Source organism: Lissotriton vulgaris, chromosome 2_1 (assembly GCF_964263255.1).
Source record: "Lissotriton vulgaris chromosome 2_1, aLisVul1.2, whole genome shotgun sequence".
NCBI lineage: Eukaryota > Metazoa > Chordata > Amphibia > Caudata > Salamandridae > Lissotriton > Lissotriton vulgaris.
In genome coordinates, this window is record NC_141687.1 from 1980263998 (window position 1) to 1980287623 (window position 23626).

The 23626-nt window shown below is 44.8% G+C and overlaps 1 pseudogene; it reads left to right on the forward strand.

The window, feature by feature from the left end:
- The first annotated feature begins 304 nt into the window (after positions 1–304).
- On the forward strand, positions 305–23246 carry LOC147733599 (uncharacterized; annotated as a pseudogene).
- Positions 23247–23626: the final 380 nt, after the last annotated feature.

A 23626-nucleotide genomic window follows, 5' to 3' on the forward strand; every position in this document is an offset into this window, starting at 1 on the left:
TTTCTGATAACATTACAGTGTGCTGGTACAGTGAAGCTGGTCGGTTACTCAAAACTCAGAACTTATCACAATCACCCACCACACACTATGTGTCGACAATATCACAAAGATTAATGCTATACCCCACCAGCATGGACACATTCCACCTGGATATAAACTAGAGGTATGTATGTTAGACACGCAGTCCCTGCTAGGTATTATGAGTCTGCCTAGTCCGATCGGTTAATCGTTCAACAACTATGATGGACGCACACCCCTGTCCTGATCTCCTTTCACTTGTACTGTCTCTTTAATCTGTCTCGCTATGACGATGATTGCGTCACCCAGGAGGCCGGATGCTACAAAAACACCAGGAACTTCCGGGTCACGTGTCCGCACTCGGAACACGGAGACCCGGGAGAAAACGAAAGAGACAAGCCGTCTAAAGGTAACGTTAATGAACAACTCTCTTTTGGAGTAAACTTTTTCTCGAGCGTTTGTCTCGGAGCCTCAGTAACACCCTTTCGGAATGTTTGTCTTACAGACATCCAGTCCGGACGAGTCCTTTGAGCTTCCGTTAATCAACACGACATAGACTAAATCATTGGTAAGCTGCCTCAATCTATGTCCTTATTTTTAAGATGAAACATGCTTTATGCCAGCGCCTCGAAAAATCATCCTAAACATCACCCACGTTTATCGCTTTACAGATAACAGAGTGATCCCAAACCTTTACCTTCTCCCGGGCAACATATACAAAGCGCACTACGCTTGCAAGGTAAAGCGAGAATTTAAAAATTGGAGTAAAACCTGTTTGGACTACTCGTATTCTGCTCAGATAGAGGTTCTTTTATGCATAAATGTTCGAGCTTCTGAAAAAGAACGTTATATAATGAATCAGACACATGTTCTTTTCTACTTTACCAGCAACCTATACAATTCTACTTAAAGAAATCTCTATTCAGCTTAAATTAGTAGTTGCAACGTTTGTCTAGCATATAATCATTTTTTTGAAAGTATAGTCTCTACTACAGGAGCATGAATCTATGGATTATTTTTCGGTCTATAACAAGGACCTTGATGAACTCCACTTACTTAATTTACACATACTCGAATATATTTTTTTCTTTATAACTTTTTTTCAGCCAGTTTAATTTACTTTGATTGTGATATTGGATGGTCTTGGGCCCTTCCGGGTCGGAAGTATCACCGGAAGAGCGGTGAGCCTACCGGTTTCTATATAATTTCTTGTTACGGATATTATAAGGCCACTAATCTTCTTTAATGTGAGTGACTAGATCAGACCTTACGTCTAGATTAGTCACGTGTTTAATATCAAATACATGTAAGTTTCGTGCATCTAACTTTCCGACTTTTCTTCTTTTCTTCCCTCTTCTTCCCCATTACCTTTCCCTTCTCCTGTTTTTCCAAATTCTACTCACTCCAAACAATCGTTTCAGACCACTTGGTCCACACACAACCATTGGAGGTATGTGTCAAAACTTTTCCAATGCTATATTACATATTGCACGCATGAATTCTCACACCCGTATAGAACTAAGTCAAGCACTTCACCACTCACAATTTTGAAATATAGGCACAGAATACACACAAAGTCAATCAGGGTGCTTAAGTGCACTACCGCTCACCCAAGTGCATGTAATCAACGAACTATTTGAGAGCACCTACGCACACTAAAAGGATGTTTTCCTATCACCATCTCAAGGGCAGAGATTGACGCATGAGATTATCCTATGAATGCTTGTCTCAACTGCTGACCTTAAGTGGTGTCTAAGGTCATCATACAAATGTACATATCCCCAAGTACAGCCCCTTGTTTTTCTGTATTATTTCCAGCCCTGAAGATTCGCAAGATGCGATGAAACACGTGTCGGCTGGTTGTTCACAAGCTGTGACTGATTAAAACAAGGAGACCAAGATTTCTTGACAAACACTTGTTTATTTATTTACATTAACTTACATATGAATGTTGTTTCTCTGCACTGTGTTAAACAAATTGTAATTGGACATACTGTGCCCATCTTATACCTTTCAAGTGTGTGCATAGGGTATGCTTCTTTTTGTAATGATACAGTTCCTCGGTGGTCCATATCCGGTGCCAAAACTTCACGGGTTTCAACAGGAGATCTTCAGCAATGGAGTGAAAACCCAAGTCTAGTCTTAAGGGGAGGAGTGGCGTACCTTGCGGGAGAGCAAGTAAGCGTCTCAAAAAACTATTTTCCACAACTGCCAGTACCTTCCCTGCTTTGTGTCCCCACAACTCACTACCATACATGGCTGCTGCCTTCGCTTGGGATCTATATGTTTCCAGGGCCGGGCTTACAGGCTTAAAGGTGGACTTATTTGCCACCTTCAGGAGTGCGCCCGATAGCTGGGATAGTTTCAGCCTGGATCTCGCTATCTGGCAGTCCCAAGCTAAGTTTTCTTGTAGTGTTACCCCCAAATATATAAAGGTCGAGACCCTCTCAAGACTAACTTCCCCCAGTTTAGGATTGGGTCTGGTTTTGGTAGGGGGGTTGAAGATCATGAACTTAGTTTTTTCCGTGTTCACCTCCAGCCCATGTTGACGACAGAAAAGGCCAAAACCATTCACAATCCTCTGGATCCCCATGGGAAATTTGGAAAGCAGGAGGGTATCGTCAGCAAACATAATTGTCGGGACCCTCCTGCCTGCCAAAAGCGGGGCATCATTGTCCTTAACAGTGTCAAGGTGTTGAATGACACTGTTAATGAAAAGACAGAACAGGGTCGGCGCCAAGACACAGCCCTGTCTGACTCCTCGACGGACCGGGAATTTGCCCGAGAGCTTACCATCCCTCCCACACCTCACTTGTGCATAGTTGTTCTCATGCAACCTGATGATAATACAAAGGAGGTGGGGGGGTACTCCTAGCTTCTGCAGAACCTCCCATAATTTCCCTCTAGGGACTAGGTCAAAGGCTGACCTCAGATCCACGAAGACCATGTACAGTCTTCCTCCCTCTAATGTTACCGTCTTCCAATATAGAAGAAGAAGGCGGAAGATCTGGTCCATGGTCGGCGTGTTCTTTCTGAAGCCAGCCTGGAGGGGGCTCATGATGTCATTGTCCTCCACCCAGTCCAGGAGGTGGTTAGGGATAAGGCGCGCAAAAAGCTTTTGGGGTACATCTATTAGGCTATTAGGCCTGTAGTTGGCGGGGAGCAGAGTGGATCCCTTCTTGTGGATCGGAACAATCTCTGCCCCCAGCCACGACCCGGGGATTGACATACCTCCTAGAATGGCATTGAAGAGAATGAGAAGGTATGGACCCCAGATGTCCGGATGATGCCTGAACAGATCCCCGGGTAGCCTATCCAGACCTGGCGCCTTCCCCAATGATAAATGCTTCAGGGCGGTCTCCACTTCCCCCAGGGATAGTTCCATGTCATGGTCCTGTGCGCCAAAGGGCGCTAACAGGGCTATATCAGGGCAGGAGTTAGTATCTTGATAAAGTGCCCCAAAGTGGGCCTCCCAAACCTCGGGGGCAATGTTGGGTTCAACTGCTTTTTTAAGTTCCCCTATCCCATTATTAACAAGGGCCCAGAATTTGCGGGAGTCCCTAACTTTTAGGGCATCATGAAGATCTTGCCAGTGGTTCCAGTCCCACTCGGTCCTAGCAGTCGCCATCACTGATTTATAATGTTTCCTAAGGTCACGTACCTTGGCCTTATTTGACCCCTCTTTTATTGCAGCGATAAGCTCAGATTTTGCTGCCCTACAAGAGGAGGTATACCAGGTGGGAACATGGGTCTTTTTCTTTCGGATTGGCACCACCGGGTGAAATACCTCAGCCAAATCCCTCACAAGATCCTGGTGTATGTCACCCAGTTTCTCATTATATTCTGAGGTTCTTGGTACATTTAGAAGTACGTCCACCTCCATAAACCTTGGGAGTGCCAACTCGTATAGCTTATTGATAGCCTCTTCTGAGCTCACAAGCTTTCCCCACTTAACCCGGCGCCTGTTAGTTGTAAGGAGCAATTCCCCCGTGTCTCCCCCTCCATTTTCTACCGATGTGCCCGCTAGATGCGGGGGCCACTGGATGTTTAAGCAAAGGGCATTATGGTCACTATCTGACCTGTTTATTACCCTAAAGTCGAGGACTTTGGGCCAAAGTGTAATATCTAACATGATATAATCTAGCCTCGACTCATGGCCCCTTCTATTGAAAGTACACACTGAGGGGGTATCGGAAGGGGTACGGCCATTACAAGCCCTCAGTGCGTAGTTCAGGGTAAGGGACATAAGTTGTATTGCTAGGGGGGACCAGGCTTTGGGATGAGGGGAAGACGAGGGTGGGACCCCCCAGTAGTCATCCTCGGCCGTGAGGGCACCCTCCAGTAGGCCTTCCAGAGGTTCAAAGTGGCAGTTGAAGTCTCCTCCAAGCACCACCTTGAAATCTCCCGGGAGTTGACCCAGGAAGGAGGACATATCGTTTAGGGTCGGTGATTCATTTGTCGCGGCAACTGGTCGCGAGTAGACATTCACAATAGCCCATGATGGTTTACCAGGCCATGTGAGCCGAACACACTGGATGTCCTGCGAGAACGTAAGCACCTGTTCCGCCTGGCACCCAGTGTGACTCGCAATCCAGATTGCCAAGCCACCTGACGGCCTCCCCCTCCCACTCCATTTGGCAGGGATTTCGAATATTTCAAACCCTCTCCTAGTTTGGGTGTCCCTCGCCCATGTTTCCTGAAAAAGGAGGATGTCGCTGCTACCTACTAGATGATCCCACTCCGGTGTGCCTTCCTTATTTGCAATTCCTGCCACATTCCATGAGACAATTCTCAAGCCCTGATCTGGTGGTAGAGAGCCTTGACCTACAATAGGAGGTTGCGCAATGACTGTGGGTGGGTGAGTGCCTGGCAAAGCAGTAATGCAATCCGCGATGGCGGATGGACCAGCCAACTCCGCCACCCCGGGTTGCAGGATATGGTCAGTCCCGATGTTAGGTGGAGGCCCCTGTTGACCCAGACTATCACCCGTGATAAGTGATCGATCTTTAACGGTATCTTGCGGGCCATGTTCAGTTACAGGGGCTGTACTCACTCCCACCCGACTTTGCACCTCATCGACCATCTTCCCAGGGCTGAAAGAAGTCTCCCCGGATTGTGGTCAGTCGACCTGATCTAGACAGGAAAATCTATTATGATGTATGAAATTTGCCTGGGCAGGTGGTAAGTAATGCCTTGGTCTATAACGCGAGCCATCTACAGCAAAGCCTACTCTGGTTCACCCCTTCTCCCCCCCTACCTCTGTATTGCTAACATTTGGGTAGAAGTATGAAAGGGGTACTAATTCAATATTGGACTTGTCAGGCCTTACAAGCCAGTTGCAGATGTAGTTGGCAACGTGGGGGCTTTTGAAACTTATAATAATACAATCCCCTGCCCTATTCTTTGGAGTAAGACCAATCCATGGGATCCTCCTAACCATCAGGACCTCGCCTTTCCGGTTAGGGGGCAGCGGCCTATTAATACTAAGCCAGCTTATCACCTTGTTGCGTAAAGAGTCTTGAGGCTCCCTCATATCACCAGTTAGCTCAGGTACTCCCACCATGATTGCCGTATATGGGACTGCTTCTGGGGGCAGATTGACCACCCTGCGCCTGTCAGAAGGGGGAGTGATACCATCAGTGGGGCCATTGGTAGAATTCACTACTCCCCCTGGTTGTGGTGCAGGAAGTTGCTTAGATCTCCTTGGGGCCGGGACAGGAGGCCTAGGTGCTGAAGGTGGCAAAGGGTGCGTCTGGGGAACAGGCGCACCGTCTGTACTCAGCAGTACCGTATTGGAGCCCTGGGACGGTGCAGAGGACAACGGTCTGTTCCCAGATGGAGCCCGAGGGGCTGGAGGAGCATTTATCGCATTTGTGGCTGACCCAGGACTTTTCCTTACGTGACTGTTTTCCAAGGCCTTCAGTCTAGTCTCTATGGCGTCCAATTTAGCTGAGATGGGGATTAGCAAATTCTTCATGATATCTGTGAGTGAATTGATTATTGTGTCAGTGCTATTAGAAGTTTCCCCGCCAAAAATAAAAGGGCCCGAGTGCAAAGGTAGGGCAGCGGGAGCTGGAGAGCCCATGTGATCCGACCTAGACCCTGACAAAATGAGATCAGGGGAGGCGGAAAAGTCTGTACTATCAACCTGATTTGGCTCTATTGTATCAACTTTGGCCCTCTTTGCCTTCTTTAGTTTCCTGGACCTTTTCCTTTTTGGAGGCTGTTCCACTCCACTGCCTGCAGGTTCTGTAAGCAGGGCGGCCTGGCCTGCTTCTTGCAAGTCTATTCCCATAATTTCCGGAATGGCAGGAGGGTCAGAGGTCCCAGATACCCGTGAGGAGTTCCTATCCCTCTGCGTTAAGGGAGTTCTTAACTGCTGAAGGACCGACTCAATGGTCTGATCAATACTGTCCATTAGTGACATATGGGTGGCATCCAGTGGGATGGGTGTGCTAGCATCTGTAGAAAAAGTATCCCCCTGGTCCAGAAACACGCTTTCCGGACCCATCTCGAGGAGCGCTTCTGTAACTGACTGACATTTGCTAGCTTGATTACTCGCCTTTGGGAAGAATTTTTCCAGAGTGCTTAGACCTTGTTGGGCGGACTTACTCCGTGAAGTTCTAGTCGCCATTATGGAGTATGTAGAGAAGGGCTACGGGGCAGGGAGCGTCAGAGGGGTGGCCCGGTCCGGTCTCTGCCGGCCTCTAACGGCCTAGAACGGCCCGCTCTTTGCCCGGTCTTCGCCCCGGGGATCGCCCCGCGCGCGTCCCGCGATGCGCGTACTCAACTGCTCTTAAGTATAGCTGGGGGGCGTGGCACTGGGAGGGGGCGCGGCACGGCGGGAAGAGGAACCAGCTGGCGGTGATGTAGGAATGCTGGTCCTCGCAGTCCCGCTCGCCGCGCCTCTCACCTCCACTGCGGCCGGGTTCAGGTGATGAATTGCCCCACTAGCGCATTGGCTCCCAGCTACTCCTGTAGCGAGCGTGACTTGACACTGGACAGGCTTTCAGACTCGAGCGGCTCCCGCGGAGCGGGGGCCGCGAGAGGTAATGAGCGTTTCCCAGGCAGGGGGGCGTGGCACTGGGAGGGGGCGCGGCGCGGCGGGAAGAGGAACCAGCTGGCGGTGATGTAGGAATGCTGGTCCTCGCAGTCCCGCTCGCCGCACCTCTCACCTCCACTGCGGCCGGGTTCAGGTGATGAATTGCCCCACTAGCGCGTTGGCTCCCAGCTACTCCTGTAGCGAGCGTGACTTGACACTGGACAGGCTTTCAGACTCGAGCGGCACCCGCGGAGCGAGGGCCGCGAGAGGTAATGAGCGTTTCCCAGGCAGGGGGGCGTGGCACTGGGAGGGGGCGCGGCGCGGCGGGAAGAGGAACCAGCTGGCGGTGATGTAGGAATGCTGGTCCTCGCAGTCCCGCTCGCCGCGCCTCTCACCTCCACTGCGGCCGGGTTCAGGTGATGAATTGCCCCACTAGCGCGTTGGCTCCCAGCTACTCCAGTAGCGAGCGTGACTTGACACTGGACAGGCTTTCAGACTCGAGCGGAACCCGCGGAGCGGGGGCCGCGAGAGGTAATGAGCGTTTCCCAGGCAGGGGGGCGTGGCACTGGGAGGGGGCGCGGCACGGCGGGAAGAGGAACCAGCTGGCGGTGATGTAGGAATGCTGGTCCTCGCAGTCCCGCTCGCCGCGCCTCTCACCTCCACTGCGGCCGGGTTCAGGTGATGAATTGCCCCACTAGCGCGTTGGCTCCCAGCTACTCCTGTAGCGAGCGTGACTTGACACTGGACAGGCTTTCAGACTCGAGCGGCACCCCAATGGGCATACTAATAAGCATTACAGCATTAATTTTATGGTTGATAATGCACAAATAACGGCAAACGAACTGCGTGTATATTACGCACATGTGCTTTTTAATATCACATGCATGCTGCGCTAGTAATTTAGCACAAAATGCTTTTAACAACATATAAAGCAGAAGGTTTAAAGGCAACTTTATATGCAAAATGCCATTACTGATGCAGAGAAGAAGAAGTTCTATAGAAGCACTTCTTTTGTAGAAATGGAAGCCAGCCTAACTCAATTATCGTGCGCTAGGTGTTACAAGGATAGGAACAAATGGGACATGTGGCGAGGCGCCAGGGTAACTTAACTCTTAGTGTTGAGGTGCTAGCAGGAAGGAAATAAATGACCAATATGGCGCTAGTTGTACGCGCCACATTGTCTGCCTTGATGTATTTCAAATAACTAAAGCTAAAGACTGCAAACGCGCTAGCAAAGCTGCATACATAGCTAGATCGTAAATTTAGTCAATATATATATATTTTTTTTTTAATTCAAGTCGTTTTTATTGAAGTAGAAAACCAAAAGTAAAGACAATACAGTAATTCTTCCGTTACCGAAATGATTCGATTCAGTTATTGCCGAACAATTACAAAAAGCAAAAAGCAAAGACATAAAGTAAATTAACTCTTGCTTGCATCATCGATATACAGATATATATATATAACACTCAGTGTGTGGAGGTAGAGATTTAGGCTCTAGTGGATGTCAACAAACGTACTCTCAAATGTCACAGGCCAATGTATCCAGACCACCATATAATACATCAGGGTGGCTCATAGTGAAAAGAGGATGCGTCTAGTGATTTCCAAAGCTTTCTATTAGACGGACTCCAAGTAGATGCTTGTAGTGCCGGATTATTAGCACCTCTCAGAAATGATAACCACTCCTGCCAGATTTTGAAGTTTACCTCACTTGCACTTTTCCATTTGCATAGAACCACTTTACATGCCAATGTTAGCATTAAATCCAAAAGCTGACGATCTTGATCATTCGATAGTTGTGGGTCAAGCGCCCCTAAGATTACATATACAAAGTCCTGTACAGGCCTTATCTTGAATACGTGGTAAATGCAATCAAATATGAACCCCCAGTATACTCTTAGAGAAGGACAGTTGAATAGCATGTGTGCAAGATCACCAGAACCTGACTGGCAGTTCCAACATGTAGGTGAATCCCTTAATTTACATTTGAAAAGCTTATCTGGAGTCCAAAATGCTCTGTTAATTAGCATGTATTTTGTTTGGAATAGAATGGGTGATACTTTATGGGTAAGGGCCATCTTGTGAATCACGTCCCAGTCGAAAGCTATGCCTGTTAGATTCGGCTCAGCTTCCCATTTCGATTCCACCTTTCTGTGATTTTTCTTGGGCAAGGGCAATAATAGTTTATACACCCTAGAAACGAAGTGGCCCGCATACATAAGACGTGAGAGATGAATTATTAACCATGGTGTATAGGGAGAGAAATTACGAGCAGTTAGTATCGCTTTGATTTTCAAGAAGTCATAAAAATCCATCGGAGTAAGATCATACTTCTGTTGCAAGGTCGAGAACGGGAGAGGATCTTTATCGTCGTATAGATCCTTTGCCAAGTTAATGCCCTTCTTGGACCAGGATTCCCAGAAGAGTTTATTGCCATTATGCTTGAGATGGGGATTTCTCCACAGGGACATAAGGGATGATTTAGGGAATGTCAACTTAGTTTTATGTGTTTGGTCAAGTCTGAGTAGAGTAAGCATGGGCGAATTTTGCGGATCTCGCGTTCGCGAATTTTGCGGATTTGCGAATTCGCAATCCGCAAAATCCGCGAATTCCCGCGAATTTGCGGATTTTTTTTTTGTGTGTTCGCCCGTGTTTCTGCCAGTTCGCGAGGGTTTTTACAATTTCGCAATTTGCGAACTTACCTGTCGGGTCGCAAGTTTTGCGAACTTGTTGTTTCTACGTGTCCAGCCTGTTTGGGACACTCTTCTTCATCACTGCCACTCTCTGTCACCACTGCCACTCTCTGACTACTCATGCCACCCTCTGGCCCACCCATGCCACCCTCTGTTTCATCACCACACCCTCTGGTTGTCCAGTGTACATTATTTTCGGCAAAGCAAAGCACACCTTCCCTGCCTCAAGTGACCTGAATTAATTTGGGGCTGATTAATGTGTCACAGAATATTTTTTTAGCTGGCACCTGCTTCCTTAGTGCGCCCTGATTAGTGATCTTTTGCACTTGCTAAGTGCTTTCATTGTTGCAAAATTAGTTACAACACCTGCCCTGCCCCAACTGACAATAATGAATTAGGGGCTGATTAATGGATTTTAACTTCCAGCCTGGCTCCTGCTTGTCTCCCTTAGCTGTAATTCAGGACCTTTGTGGCATATGTGTAACTATTCTGAGGTTCAGAGCAGGGTCACATAATAGTTGCAACTGGCAACTGAACTCTGGAGGGGCCCCTCAGGAAGCACTACAGGAAATGGCTACTAATGATGAGCCTGAACTTTTGAACCTGGCAAGTAGTTTCAGTTTTGCTAAGATCGTATTTCTGCAATTTAGCACTTATTCGCGGGGCGCGAAATTGTACTGGGAAGCCGCGAACTCACGCGAACAGTGCGAGCAGTGCGAGCAAAATCCGCTGCTCGCGGATTTGCGGATTTTGCGGGAGATTCGCGAATCTCGCGGATTGCGGATTTCCCGAAAATCCGCAAAATCCGCGAGCGGAACGGATTTTCCGCCCATACCTAGAGTAGAGCCCGTCTAGTATTTAGCATTATATATTTGGAGTGTGGTAAATGTGACAGGTCCATAGTAAGAAGGGTCAAGAGGAGCATGATCCACTAGTGACTCCTCAATATTAACCCATATTGGTGTATAGACTGGGGATTTTATCAACCACTGTGTTCCTTGTTTACAAAGAAAGGCTGTTTGATAGTTCCTGAACGAGGGGAGACCCAGGCCGCCTTTATCTTTTGCCAATTGCAGCTTCTTTAGTGATACCCTGGCTTTCTTACCCCGCCACAGGAAACTACCAAACATTTGATCTACCTTAGCAACAAAGTTGTTCGAGAACGTCATAGGGAGCATGCTGGCCAGATAGTTAACCAACGGAGTAGACATCATTTTGAGCGTCTCCGCTCTACCCCACCAGGAGAGGAATTTTAGAGACCACCCTTCCAGCAATGTGGATATCTTTTTAAACCTGTTAAAGCCGAAAAGTGCAAATACGGCAGCTAGCTTACATACTTTATCTAATGCAATTTTAATCATCGAAAATGTACAGCTGAAAAAGTGCGCGTTCACAGATTGATGTGCAACATTGTCTGCGTCCATATATTTTCAACCAAAATTTGTAAAAATGCTTAATAACGAATGTACGCCAAAGCACAAGGCCTGGCACAGAAGCAGTTTTTGTGTAGCAATGGGCGTCAGGCTAACATAAGCATTCTGCATGAGTTGTTATCAAGAAGGGCAAATATTAGAAATGTGTCGGGCCATAGCAATTTAAGTGCTATGTTTTGAGGCGCTAAGAAAGAGAAACAAATCACCTATATGGCGCTAGCTGGACGCACAACATTGACTGCCTTGATGTATTTTAAAACAGCTAAAGCTGAAGGGTGAGGTAACTTTAAGGGCAAAATGCTATTAACAATGAGAACCGTAAGCTAGATCGCAACTTTAGCTAATGCAATTTTAAGCATCGAAAATGTACATCTGAAAATTGTGCATTTAATTTGAAATGTGGCTGGGCGTCAGGACTGGATTAGTATATCATTGCGTCATATTGGTTATGCAAATAAGCAGTACTGCATTTTTGTAAATAGTTTTATAATGCACTGGTACGGCAAATGAACTGCGTGCACATTACGCACGTGTTTTTTAATATGCTGTGATAACGGCAAATTAACAGCGTGCACATTATGCACATGTGTTTTTTAAGACCACACGCATGCTGTGCTTGCAATTTAGCACTAAATGCTCCTAACAACATATAGAACAGAAAGGTTAAAGGCAACTTTATATACAAAATGCCATTACGGATGCAGAGGAGAAGGCCTTCCTTAGAAGCACTTCTTTTGTAGCAATGGGCGCCAGCCTAACTCAATTATTGTGCGCGTGGTGTTACCAGAAAAAGAGCAATTGGACATGTGGCGAGGCACCAGGGTAACTTATGTGTTAGTGTTGAGGACAAAAGAAGACGTCTAAAGCATGATGTTTATGTATTTATGAACAACGCAAGATTTCACAAACAAGAAAAAGTGAAGAACAAGCTCCTGGCATTGCTGTGGGGAGGGGGGAAGAGAAATGCACTGCCGTGAAAGTGGCTCTCGGGCGCATTCCTTTGAAGTGTCGGGTCTGATGCAATTATGCGAGGCAGGCTGGTTAGGAAGCAAATGGCAAGGGAGGGAGGCTGAGGCTTTGATGTGGGGAGTCACAAGTGAAATGAATAATTAGGGGAGGAGAACTGGCAGGCTGATAGGCAGAAGGCTCAGGCAAGCTCGTGCACGAGGCGGCGTGCACTTCCCAAAATCCTCTGAGGGCCCTTGGCCTTAAGAAATGGTTTGAGTGCATTAGGGCTCGTTTCCTATTCCTGCGGAATAGGAAAGGACGAGCCCTAAACAGGTCAGGGAGATCCTAGATCAACTTGAATACCAAGGGGTGATTGAAACATGCACCTCGTCCATGAATAATCCTTTGTTTCCTGTCTCCAAACCAGACAATACATATCATCTAGTTTTGGATTACAGACATTAAATCTCTTGTTGCAAAACCTTTGCAGTACAAAATGCACACAGTGCAGCACTGATGAATAACATTGTGCTCAAAAAATATAAAACCACATTAGATATTTTTAACGGTTTCTTCTGTCAAAACATTGCACCTGAAAGCAGGTACTTGACCGCTTTCTCAATCATGGGGACACAGCGTCACTTCTGTCATCTCGCCCAGGGATTCAAGAATAGTTCAGGGTTATTTCCAGCCAGTGTAAAAGTGTTACTGCAAACGTATGATGATGAGGCATTATCTTATGTCGATGACATCTATCTTACAGACAATGTCTTGGACAGGCACTTGAACAGGATAAACACCATAATACTTGGCTTCGCCTCTGAAGGGTACAAATTACATTTAAAAAAATCAAGAATTGCCCACCTCAACGTCCTATTCTTAGGATACTAACTTTCAAGTGAAGGCAAAAGCCTGGCAGCAAACTTTTTAGAGAAATGTGCGCTGCTCCAACCTCCAAAAACGCTGAAAAACTTGCAGTCAATTCTAGGATTCCTGAATTTCGGAAGAACTTACATTCTAAACTACGCAGAAAGGGTTAAACCTCTCTATGAATCAATCAAATCTGATTTCAAACACACTAATTGGACTAAAAAACACACAGAAATTTTGTGTTCAGTGCAAACAGACATGTTAGCAACAACACATTCACAGACACGCGTAAACGAACGAAACCTTGCAATCCGAATCATTCCAGGGAGATGCGGATTCACATACCTAACCTTTATTGAAGGTGAAAAGGTACCAATAGCTTACAAATCACACTTGTACACACAAGCTGAAATGAAATTCACTTCTACAGAGAAAATTCTGACAGCGGTTCAAACTGCGGTAATAAAAGAGAGAGCTCTCGCACAGTGTAAACGCATAAAAGTAGTTATTCCTGTACCTGCCTTAGAGGCAGTGACAAAAGCGAGCCTTCCGAATGCAAAAGCTTTACATCCAAGATGGATACAATGGGTTAACTATCTTGCTGCAACAGACGTTGAATACGTTTTTGACCCCTAATTGAAAACTCAAGAATTTCTCCAATACGAACAAGAATGTCCTCTGCCCACTGAGATTCTTCCTCTAGAACATTACGGATGTATAATTTATACAGACGGATCAGCACAGCCTTCAATTGGGGGTAAACAAGCTTATAGTGCAGCGTGTGCGATTGTTAAAGGTCGCTGGCGCGATGGTAAATTCAGACCTACGGTCACAAAAACTCAATCACTAGGAGACTGAACAGCTCAGCGAGCTGAACTACAGGCTTTCAAGATGTCACTTGAAAATATCGATCGTGAATTCCCCACACTCATAGTATGTGATTCGTACTACTGCGTCCAGTCTTACAACGAATACTTGCAGAACTGGGTTCAAAACGGTTTCAAAGACGCAAAAGGTGGCACAATCAAGCATAAATTGCTTTGGGAACAAGTAGTTCAATTACAGAAAGAACTACAAAAGACTCACGTGATCCATACACTGAGTCATCAGCATGATGGCGTTCACGTTGAAGGGAATTCATTGGCTGATAAAGCCCCGAAGGCAGCTGTGCGAACGGCTTCCGTAGCTGCAATCACTCGTTCAAAAACAAAAATAGACGGTGAAACAATGCTAGCTGTCAATGCCACAAGCAAAGGCAGCGGAGCTGCGTTACCTCTAAACTATCCACTCAAATATACATACATAATTGATGCCAACTCTGTTCTTTTTGCTCGAATCCCTGGAGTGGGGGATAGGGTAATTCCAAACAGGAATCGGAGAGGTGCTTTGATTCAAGAAGCACATATGGGAGAGGGTCTGATACATCAAGGGATCTCAAAGTCTCTACTAGAATTAAAATAGATATAATGGTGGCCAGGGATGAGCGCCCACATTTACGAATTTGATATTAATTGTGATGTCTGCTACAGAAATCACAGCTTGGAGCGCCGCCAGATACCTGACTACAGTATAACCAGCCCAGTAAAGACACCATTGTTAGACAGCATTAGACTTTCTACACGCAGACGTCACCATGGATGAATGTGGTCCCACAACTATTAGGACAAGATTCATTTGGATGTGGCCTCAGCGCTCGGCTGACGCCCGAACTGTTATAGAAGATTTGCGAGTCTTTATCGGCAGGCTACATTCTGACCAGGGTCCTGCGTTTAGCTCTAGAGCTTACAAGTAGGCCATGGCCAGTCTGGGCATTGCATTTCGGTTTTCGAGTCCATTCCATCCTGAGGGAAATTCTGTAGTGGAAAGAAAAAACTGTGACATAAAGTAATCTATAACAGCCAGGTTATTAGGTTCGGGTGACGGGTTGGTCAAACATCTAATATGTGTCCAACGTAGCCTTAATGACTTGGCAAGAAATTCTCTGGGTGGAATCACTCCATATGAAATACTTTTTGGTACTAGAATGATGGTCTAGGACCTCAATCATCATACTTCAGTGGTAGAACAAAAACCCTTTGATATCAAAGAGGCTGTTTTGCAGGACTTAAATGAAACACAAAGAAGTCTAAGCAACACATTACAGCAGCCTAAGACCACTGAAGAAAAACCACCTGTCCCAACAAGACCTGTCTGGATTCCAAAGATTGGGGATCTGGTCAGAGAGAAAATAGCGGATAAGAAGGAATTTGGGCCTTCTTACAGAAAACCAGTACCTGTACTAGCAGTCCACGAATCAAGAACAGTGTTACTGCCGCCCCTTGCAGGAATAAAGGAGAACCGGTCTGTATCAATTGACCTGGTAAAACCACACCATATGGCTGATAATAAGTAGTAGGCCCAGTGGACTACAAAGATGTAGCAGACAACCAAATCTTGCTACTATCCAAGAGGTTCAAACTGAAAGATTCATCACATTTGAAGAATCTGCAGTTAGAAAAGAAGGACTATGCAACAAAGCCATGGAACCTGTGCCTCTTGAAACCTAAATAACATTTTGTCGAGACACTCCTGTCTACAATGATGTAGCATCTGACTATACCAATATGTCAAAGGAACAAGCAGCTCCAGCAATTTCAAATAATCCGGATGCAATACCAACAATTGACAGGACTGCCTCTGGCTATTTCATCAACTTTGATATGTTTTCTGAGGATCCCAGTGAGCCTGAAACAACGCCAGCAAATAAAACCTTCAAGGAACAAGTAATTGAACTTTTTCACCAACTTGCAAATACATATCTGGTTTCACCATGGGTTGAATTTTGGATTGTGTTAGGTGTACTTTTTCTCCTACTTTGGTTCATTCTTGTTTTAAGTTTGGGAAAGCTGATAGACGGAAAATATAGTAAAATGGGCACAGCAAGTAAGAACATCAACTTGCTCCTGAAGCCACACAAATCATCTCACCGTGAACAAAGAGACCTGTCATCAGTGAACATCACAGCCATTCCTCTATCTGGTGGTATAGCATGGGTCAGAACTGATTATGACATTTATGGTCCGATAGAGAAACTGTTGAAGATTCTACACTAATTTAAGGTTTCTTTGAGTGGCATTGTTTCACCCAGCACATTTACTGATGATTGAGACTTTGTATCTGTTAATAACATGAAAGCAGACTTGAAAATGTCAGCAAAATTTGCAAAACATGAATACTTAGAAGGTTCATCAAATTATGAAGAAATGTATTGTTTTAATCATTTTGGTCATCATTATTTGCACAAATCTGCAAACTCTAGAAATGTTTTAACTTATAATCAATGGGAACATTGTCCAACGCCACCAAAAGGTAGCTCAAAAACATTTTATGAAAAATTTCCATACTTCTCAAGTTTTAATGTCACAAATCCAGAAACATTTTACTTTAAAAATGTTAATAAGACAGGAATGAAAAGTATGTTGACTAATACTAAGCAAATTTATTCTGCAGCCTTTGATGCTCAATTGTCCACATTAGGTTTTGACTTTTGGAAAGACAATATTGAGACAAAAACTGTCTGGGGCACCAAAGACTGGCAGGTGCAAGGTTTAGAAGCCTTATTAAGAGCCTGCATCATCCCTGAACAAATATTGTTCTTAAATGAAACTGTTCAACAGACATCTTGTCTTGACCTGGCTAAGATAAAAGATTTAAACAAACCGTCCTTACCTAAACCCACACCTGATAGTAATGGAACAACAGATGAGGAGGTAGACGTAAACTACATTTTACAACAGAACAGAACTGATCCTGATTGGAAAAAATGGTTGATCTGACCCACAGACACTAATAACTGTCAAGATAGATTCCTGAACAAGACACAACGGTTTACAGTAACTAGGCCAGATCCAAGATTTGTCCAGCAACAACATCCAGGGATAATAACAACTTACAGTATAGGAAAACTGTGCCTTGAGTGACTACAAAAATCTGCACTCCCGGATATAAAACAACACCTAACTTTACTTAAAGATGGCATTGATTTGAGAGAATTTTATTTATTTATTTATTTATTAAGCTTGTAGAGCGCGACAGCTACCCAAAAAGGGGTTCCCGGCGCTAACAAAGACAAGAGCCGCATGACACAGAGAACCAGTAAATTATTGATTAAATAGCCAGGTTTTAATGGCTTTACGGAAACAACTGTAACAGTTCTCAGAACTGATTTCAATAGGGAGAGAGTTCCAGAGTCTGGGACCTAGAAAGGAAAAGGACCTGCCGCCCATTCTTGAGAGTCTGTATTTGGGCACGCAGAAAAATCCTTGTGAAGAAGAGCGGAGAGGACGTGCAGGAGAGTAGGTTTTTACAAGAGTTTGCAAATAGCTGGGTGCACTTCCAGTCTTAATTTTGTGCATATAACTTAAAGCTTTAAATTGTACCCGGCTCTCCACTCTAAGCCAGTGGAGATCTCGGAGGCGCCCAGAGATGTGATCGGTTTTCTTGCAGCCGCAGAGTAAACGTGCAGCAGCATTTTGAACCAGTTGGAGGCGCCTCGTGACTGCCTTGGTGGTCCCCAGGTAGAGTATGTTTCCATAGTCCAACCGAGAGGCTACCAAGGCGTTAATTACGGACCTCTGGGTGTCCTTTGGCAGCATCCAAAATAAATTCCTCAACCAGCGCAGAATTGTGAAACAGATGGCAACCACTTTGTTTACCTGAGCTTGCATTGTCAGCCCTTTATCTATAGTCACTCCCAGGTTGCGCACATGCTCGGATGGAGATGGAAGGGGGCCCATTTCAGATGGCCAGTGTTTGGAGCTCCAAAGGTCTTGCTTTTGCCCGAGGACCACAACCTCAGTCTTCCCTCCATTCAGTTTAAGTATGTTAAGGTTCATCCAAGTGGATATTTCCTTAAGTCCTGACTGAAGGAGGGAGGAAGAGGCCTGGTCAGAATGAGATAGGGAAAAGATGATTTGAGAATCATCAGCGTAGGTGAACAGAGTAAGCCCCGCACGGTCCGCGATGTAAGCCAAGGGAGTGACATATAGATTAAAAAGGAGAGGGCTGAGAATCGAGCCCTGGGGTACTCCATAAGGTGAAGAATAGGTTTTGGAGGTCGAAGAACGTGAGAAAATCTGAAAGGTCCGGTTGGTCAAGAAAGATGTCAGCCATTTTAGGGCTTTGCCACCAGTGCCCATAGCAGCAAGGGATCTGAGGAGAATGTTATGAGAAATAGTGTTGAAAGCTGCACTAAGATCGAGTAGGATCAGTACAGCTGTGTCTCCTCTATCTAACATAAGAGGAAGATTCTCGGTAACGCCCAAAAGCGTAGTCTCAGTCGAAAAGCCTGGGCGAAAACCAGACTGGGAGAAGTGCAAAAGATTGTTGGTGGCAATGAACTGAGCTAAGTGATGATGAATATGCCTTTCCAAGACATTAGAAAATGTAGGCAGCAGCGAAATAAGGCGAAAATTTTAGAGGACTTTAGTATCGGCATTGGGCTTCTTCAGCAGGGAAGTCACCATAGCATGCTTCCAGCAAGCTGGGACTGTGGCATTAGTTATATAGAGGTTGGGTTTTGTACAGATCATGGAGAGCTGCAGTGTTTCTAATAGTCGAAGAATAGGAATGGGCAGAGGATCAGTGGGTGAGCCTGATTTTACTTTACACAAAATCTCCATGAGGGTTACAGGATTGAGTTCTGGCCATGAGAGTAGAGGGGCATGAGTGAGAATGGAAAAAGGACTCATGTCACTAAGACTAGTGGCCAGCGTAGGAGAAGTGCTGCCACAATTTTGATCAAGTATGTCCTGATAAATCTTTTGGATTTTTGAAATTCTTAATGGGACCTTGTAAACCACGTCATAAATGTTTCATGTACGCCGGTATTTACGATGCTTATAATGAAGCATGGAAAGTCACACAAATGGAAACTGCAGAATAAATACGTGAAATTGATCATATTAATTTAGAGAAAGCTCTCTCTGTAGTTGACAATGGTTTAACAACTCTGTAATCCAGAATGTATTCTTTGGACAGCATTGTATCCTCTGTCATAGACATAATGGAACAGGACTTGCTAATGTTATAACATGGACACTCTCAATTGCGTTCTATAATGCTGTTAGGCTGGACGTTACAAAATCTTCGTTCAGGCTATGTGCCTTGGCATCTAATCAACACCGCGTCATTGTTTCCTGTATTTAACTTTACGGATAAACAAATCTCTTTGGCATAGAGGGGAGCAGACTATACGGTGCTGAGCATAGAAAAACTGGAGAGATTACCATTAACCGTTTCTGATAAACCAGCAGTTGAATGGATAATACATGGCACCATCACGATACCAGTGACGATTTTCCAGTTTCAGTATTGCTTAAAACACATACCAGCAGGCCTGTATGAAAGGTTGGGTAAAGAGTACATAAAGTCGACCTGTGATTTACCATACACACACAAGTGTTGGAGTGGGGAAAAGGAGGTATTTCTTAGTGGGAAAATTGCAAAAACGCACTGAGCAGTACACTTCTATGTCAGGGCATTAATTTGTATGGAGCCTGCGATGGTCCTTCCGACAACTTATCATGCCACCTGCAGGGTTCCCCAGCAGCAGTGATAAATCCAATTTTTAGGCAGCTTAATGGGAGCTACATAATGTTGAATGATCACAGCTGTTGTGGAATGATGCCAGGAATAGCCTATTTCGTTAGTGTGCCAGCCAGGGTCACTTGTTGTATGCAAGTATTGTTTACTAAAACTAAGACAGATGGGGAGTCACCGTTATGGCCTTCTCTGGACATCTCTTTTATACGAATTGATACTTTAAGCAGAATGAAAGCCATTCTTTTACAAAATACTGTGCCCCCGACCTCATCCAAAGAGAAGCATGATTTGCAAGTTGCAAGGTCCTCTGCAGAGATACATGCCCTATTATCAACAAACTTCCCAATACATTTTGCAGAAATGTTAGGTCGTATCTTAAACATGTCTCATACCAGTGGTATTGTACATGTATTTAAGACGATCTTTTCTGGACTGTTAGCACCCTTTGAAGCAGTCCTAGGCATTTTTCCAAACTTCGTGCACTCTGTGTTCGGCAACCTGCCTCTCATCTTGGGACTCGTAGCAGGGATACTATTTTTGTTTCTTCTGCTCCGTTATGGCAGGTCCAGTCACCAGCGATACCCAGATTACCATAGAGAACGCTCTTCTGGCAATGCAGTATCGTGAGCGAATAACAGAGATTCTTGGCTTGGCTCATTTGAGAGATCTGAATACCACGTGGTTCCCATCATCAGGCCAATCTGGCAAGATTGCATCTTACCTGTTCTACGATGCCTGCTTTGTGGAGAAGAATGCGTGTTGGATAACTGTCTAACACTTCCATCAGCACCGCCAACGGATGTTGACGCTTTGCTTGGTTTGGTATCGGCTCATGCATTGTGTTGCCCCCAACAGCTACCAATCCTGATGACTGCATTCATTGAGGTCTCACCGGCAATTCCAGCTGAGAGTGAGATACGTGGACCAACAGGCACACAGGTACCATCTACTGCGAACATTACTAATGCGACTGACGCTGACGGCGATGCTTCTCATCTGTGTACAATTAATCTACTTAATGAAGTGGTTCAACTTTCATCTACTGTGGTAGACAATTTCTTTGCCAGCCTAGACGATTTAATGTTTTCTCCTGACACCGAGAATAACTTTTTAAATTAGCACACAGCGTTATCTGAACTCTAATATTCGACCTTCATTTTAACAAACAAACTTTCTAACTTTGGAACTCTATTTTTCTACAATTTAATGCTTTTTTCTCCAAAACTGAACTGTGGCACAAAGTAATCTGCTTAAAGTAGGACTATTCTTAGAGAATTCTTCCCAGAAACAATATTGACCTTATTCACAAACCAAAACAGTTTATATATTCTGCTATGGGATGGTCTCTATTTTTCTTCTGTAACTAAGAGCCATTTCATAAATGTAATTTCGTGATTCATTCAGTTAGCATTGCCAATGTCATATTATATGCTTACAATGAAATCATTGCCTTTTAAAGCGTACTGTACAAATGCTCGTTTTATGTGTACAACCATTTTCAAATGCATTTAATATATATTTGGGTGGGATTGTAAACACATGCTTTAGATATGTTTTAGTGCTTAGAAATTTAGTAATGTCGAACATAATAAAGTGGAGTGTATGTTGTATAGCATTTTAGGACCCTAGTGTAATTTTCCAGATTTATGCCCTTATATAGGTACAAATCATCATATCCTTATATAGGCATAGAAATTACAACCATATTTAGACATAGCTCATGCACTCCAAATACGGCATGGCAACTTCCACTAGTTCTGAAAATCCACAGCGATTTCTTGGAAAACTCGGCTGCAGCAGCTAGGGACTTCCCCTTGCTTGAATACTGACTTGTCCAAGAACTCATGGAGTTTTCAAAGAACTGAGACTCTTTGATGACGTTATTATGTTCACCTTTACATCAAACTCGGCACCTTCAAGGTATAAATATGCCCACATTTGCACAAGCAAACACACAATGGTTTGGAGCAGTTCGACTACCTACTTGCCCAGACGCATCCTGTTACAGAAAGTGCCGAAGGAAGCTGATCCTCCAGCAGACGCACTGAGAGAGACGCTGTCTTTTCTCCTGCGGAGAAATCCAGCTCCAGTGTTTCCAAGCTCTCCTTGCGGTGTGTTGGGAAATCGAGTCCTGAGACAGAGAGATATCAGACCTCCTTCATTCTAAACCAAGCTGATTAGACCCTAAGAGAAATCTTGGATAGATTCTTGGCAAAAAGAATACTAAACTTATTCTACAACTCACTTACTTCTTCCCTCATACTAGACTTAGGTTAGGTACATCGGGGTAGGCGTATTTTAGAAGCACCAGGTGAGTACTTTAGTCTTTATTTATTAATGTATGTACTTTATGGCTTAGAAACCATACCATGCTTTTACAGTATTATTTTATAATACTCTTCTTGCTGTACGCATTATACTTTGCAGCCAGTATTACGATTGTAGCAGTTCATTTCTTCTGCATGAGAAAGAAGACTGTTCAATAAAAACTTTTTTAGTGAAAACGCCCGTCTATCTATTTCTTTGCACCTCTGGTGAAAAGAAGCATGCACGAATGACTGAGTAAAATATCTATCTATTGCTTCCACGTCTCTGAAGATACGTTTTATCTTGGGGAAACAAAGTTGTCATGTTTATGCGGTTGTCAGAAACGAAATCCCTTCTTGTGAATTCGAGAAAGTTTCTAGTGACCTCTGAGCTAGCTGGCACTCACAATTAAGTCTAATATATTCGATAATGACCTATTAGACATAAGTCCTACGTCACATCTATAGGATATATTATTCCAATGCGCAGAGCCTATTGGGAATATAGGAACTACACTACACCGAGACCCCTAGGCCATGGGAGTGACAGTTTTGAGGAAAGGGGGGACATGCACCCGTCTTTGGACATTTGCGTGCTTTCAATTATTGAAAGCCACACACAAAAGCCAACTGGATGTGTGGGAGGAGGAAGACCCACACGGAGAAGTCTCTTGGAAGTCTGAAGTCATTCCAAGAGATCCTCTCCTAGGGCAGCGCATTTGCGCTGGCTAGGCGAGACCTAAAAAGGAGTACTGTATGCACTACAACTGCTTTTGAAACTGTAACCGAGGAGAGAGCTGCCCCTACATCTAAGACCCTGAAAAAGTGGCTGCGTGCACCATGTTTTTACGGGGCACATGTAAGTAGACTGATGGAACATGCTCCTTTTCCCACAAGGTTTCCAAAGACAAGATCCCTACACAAAAACAACTGCCCCTACAGCCAGGTGTACGTGTCGAAGAAGGCTGAGATTTCCCAGGATTTCCTGAAGGGCTACTGTCTGTCCCATGGCTGAAAAGCCTAAGAGGAAACACACCCTGCTGCACCCGGACCTTGCCAAGAAGGGCAGCTGCCCAGAGGGTGCAAGTGTAAACACTAGCACTGCCAGCACAAGTGGTGAGTAGACAGCTCGACTCTACTGAGCACTTGAACCAGTACAGGACACCAAAACAAGCGTGGCTCAGAGAGGGCACATTCAGAGTCAGCAGGTCCCAGAAGAGAGAGGTCTTTGTCGGAAAACGCAGGACCCTCCGGATTACAGAAGATTCCATCTTTCATCTCTCTCAAGTCATCGCCTACCTCACCAGTTGTGAAAGAACCCACCCCTTCGGAAGGAAAAGCCTTTTTATAATTTTATTATTATTTGAAAGGTTTTATAAAGAGTGGACATAATCCCAAAGAGGTATCAGAGCGTTGTAGAAACAGTATGTAAGATGAAACAAGTAAAGGTAGTACATTAATACATGTAGGTAGTCAGGGGAATAGTAACATGAGAAAGAGAAACTCAGGCAAGGTTAAGTAACAAAACATTACAAGAATATCATTGGGAGGGAGGGAAGGGGGGCAAGCACACCGACAACCATTTGTGTGTGTAAAAGGCCGCTTTATTGAAAAAGGTGCACATCACACTTTATTAAACTTGCAATCTGCCTTACAAAACTAAAACCTCTCTAAACATCGAATTACCTGACCCCCTTTTGTTTTCCTCCCCCCACCCCTACGATCCCCACA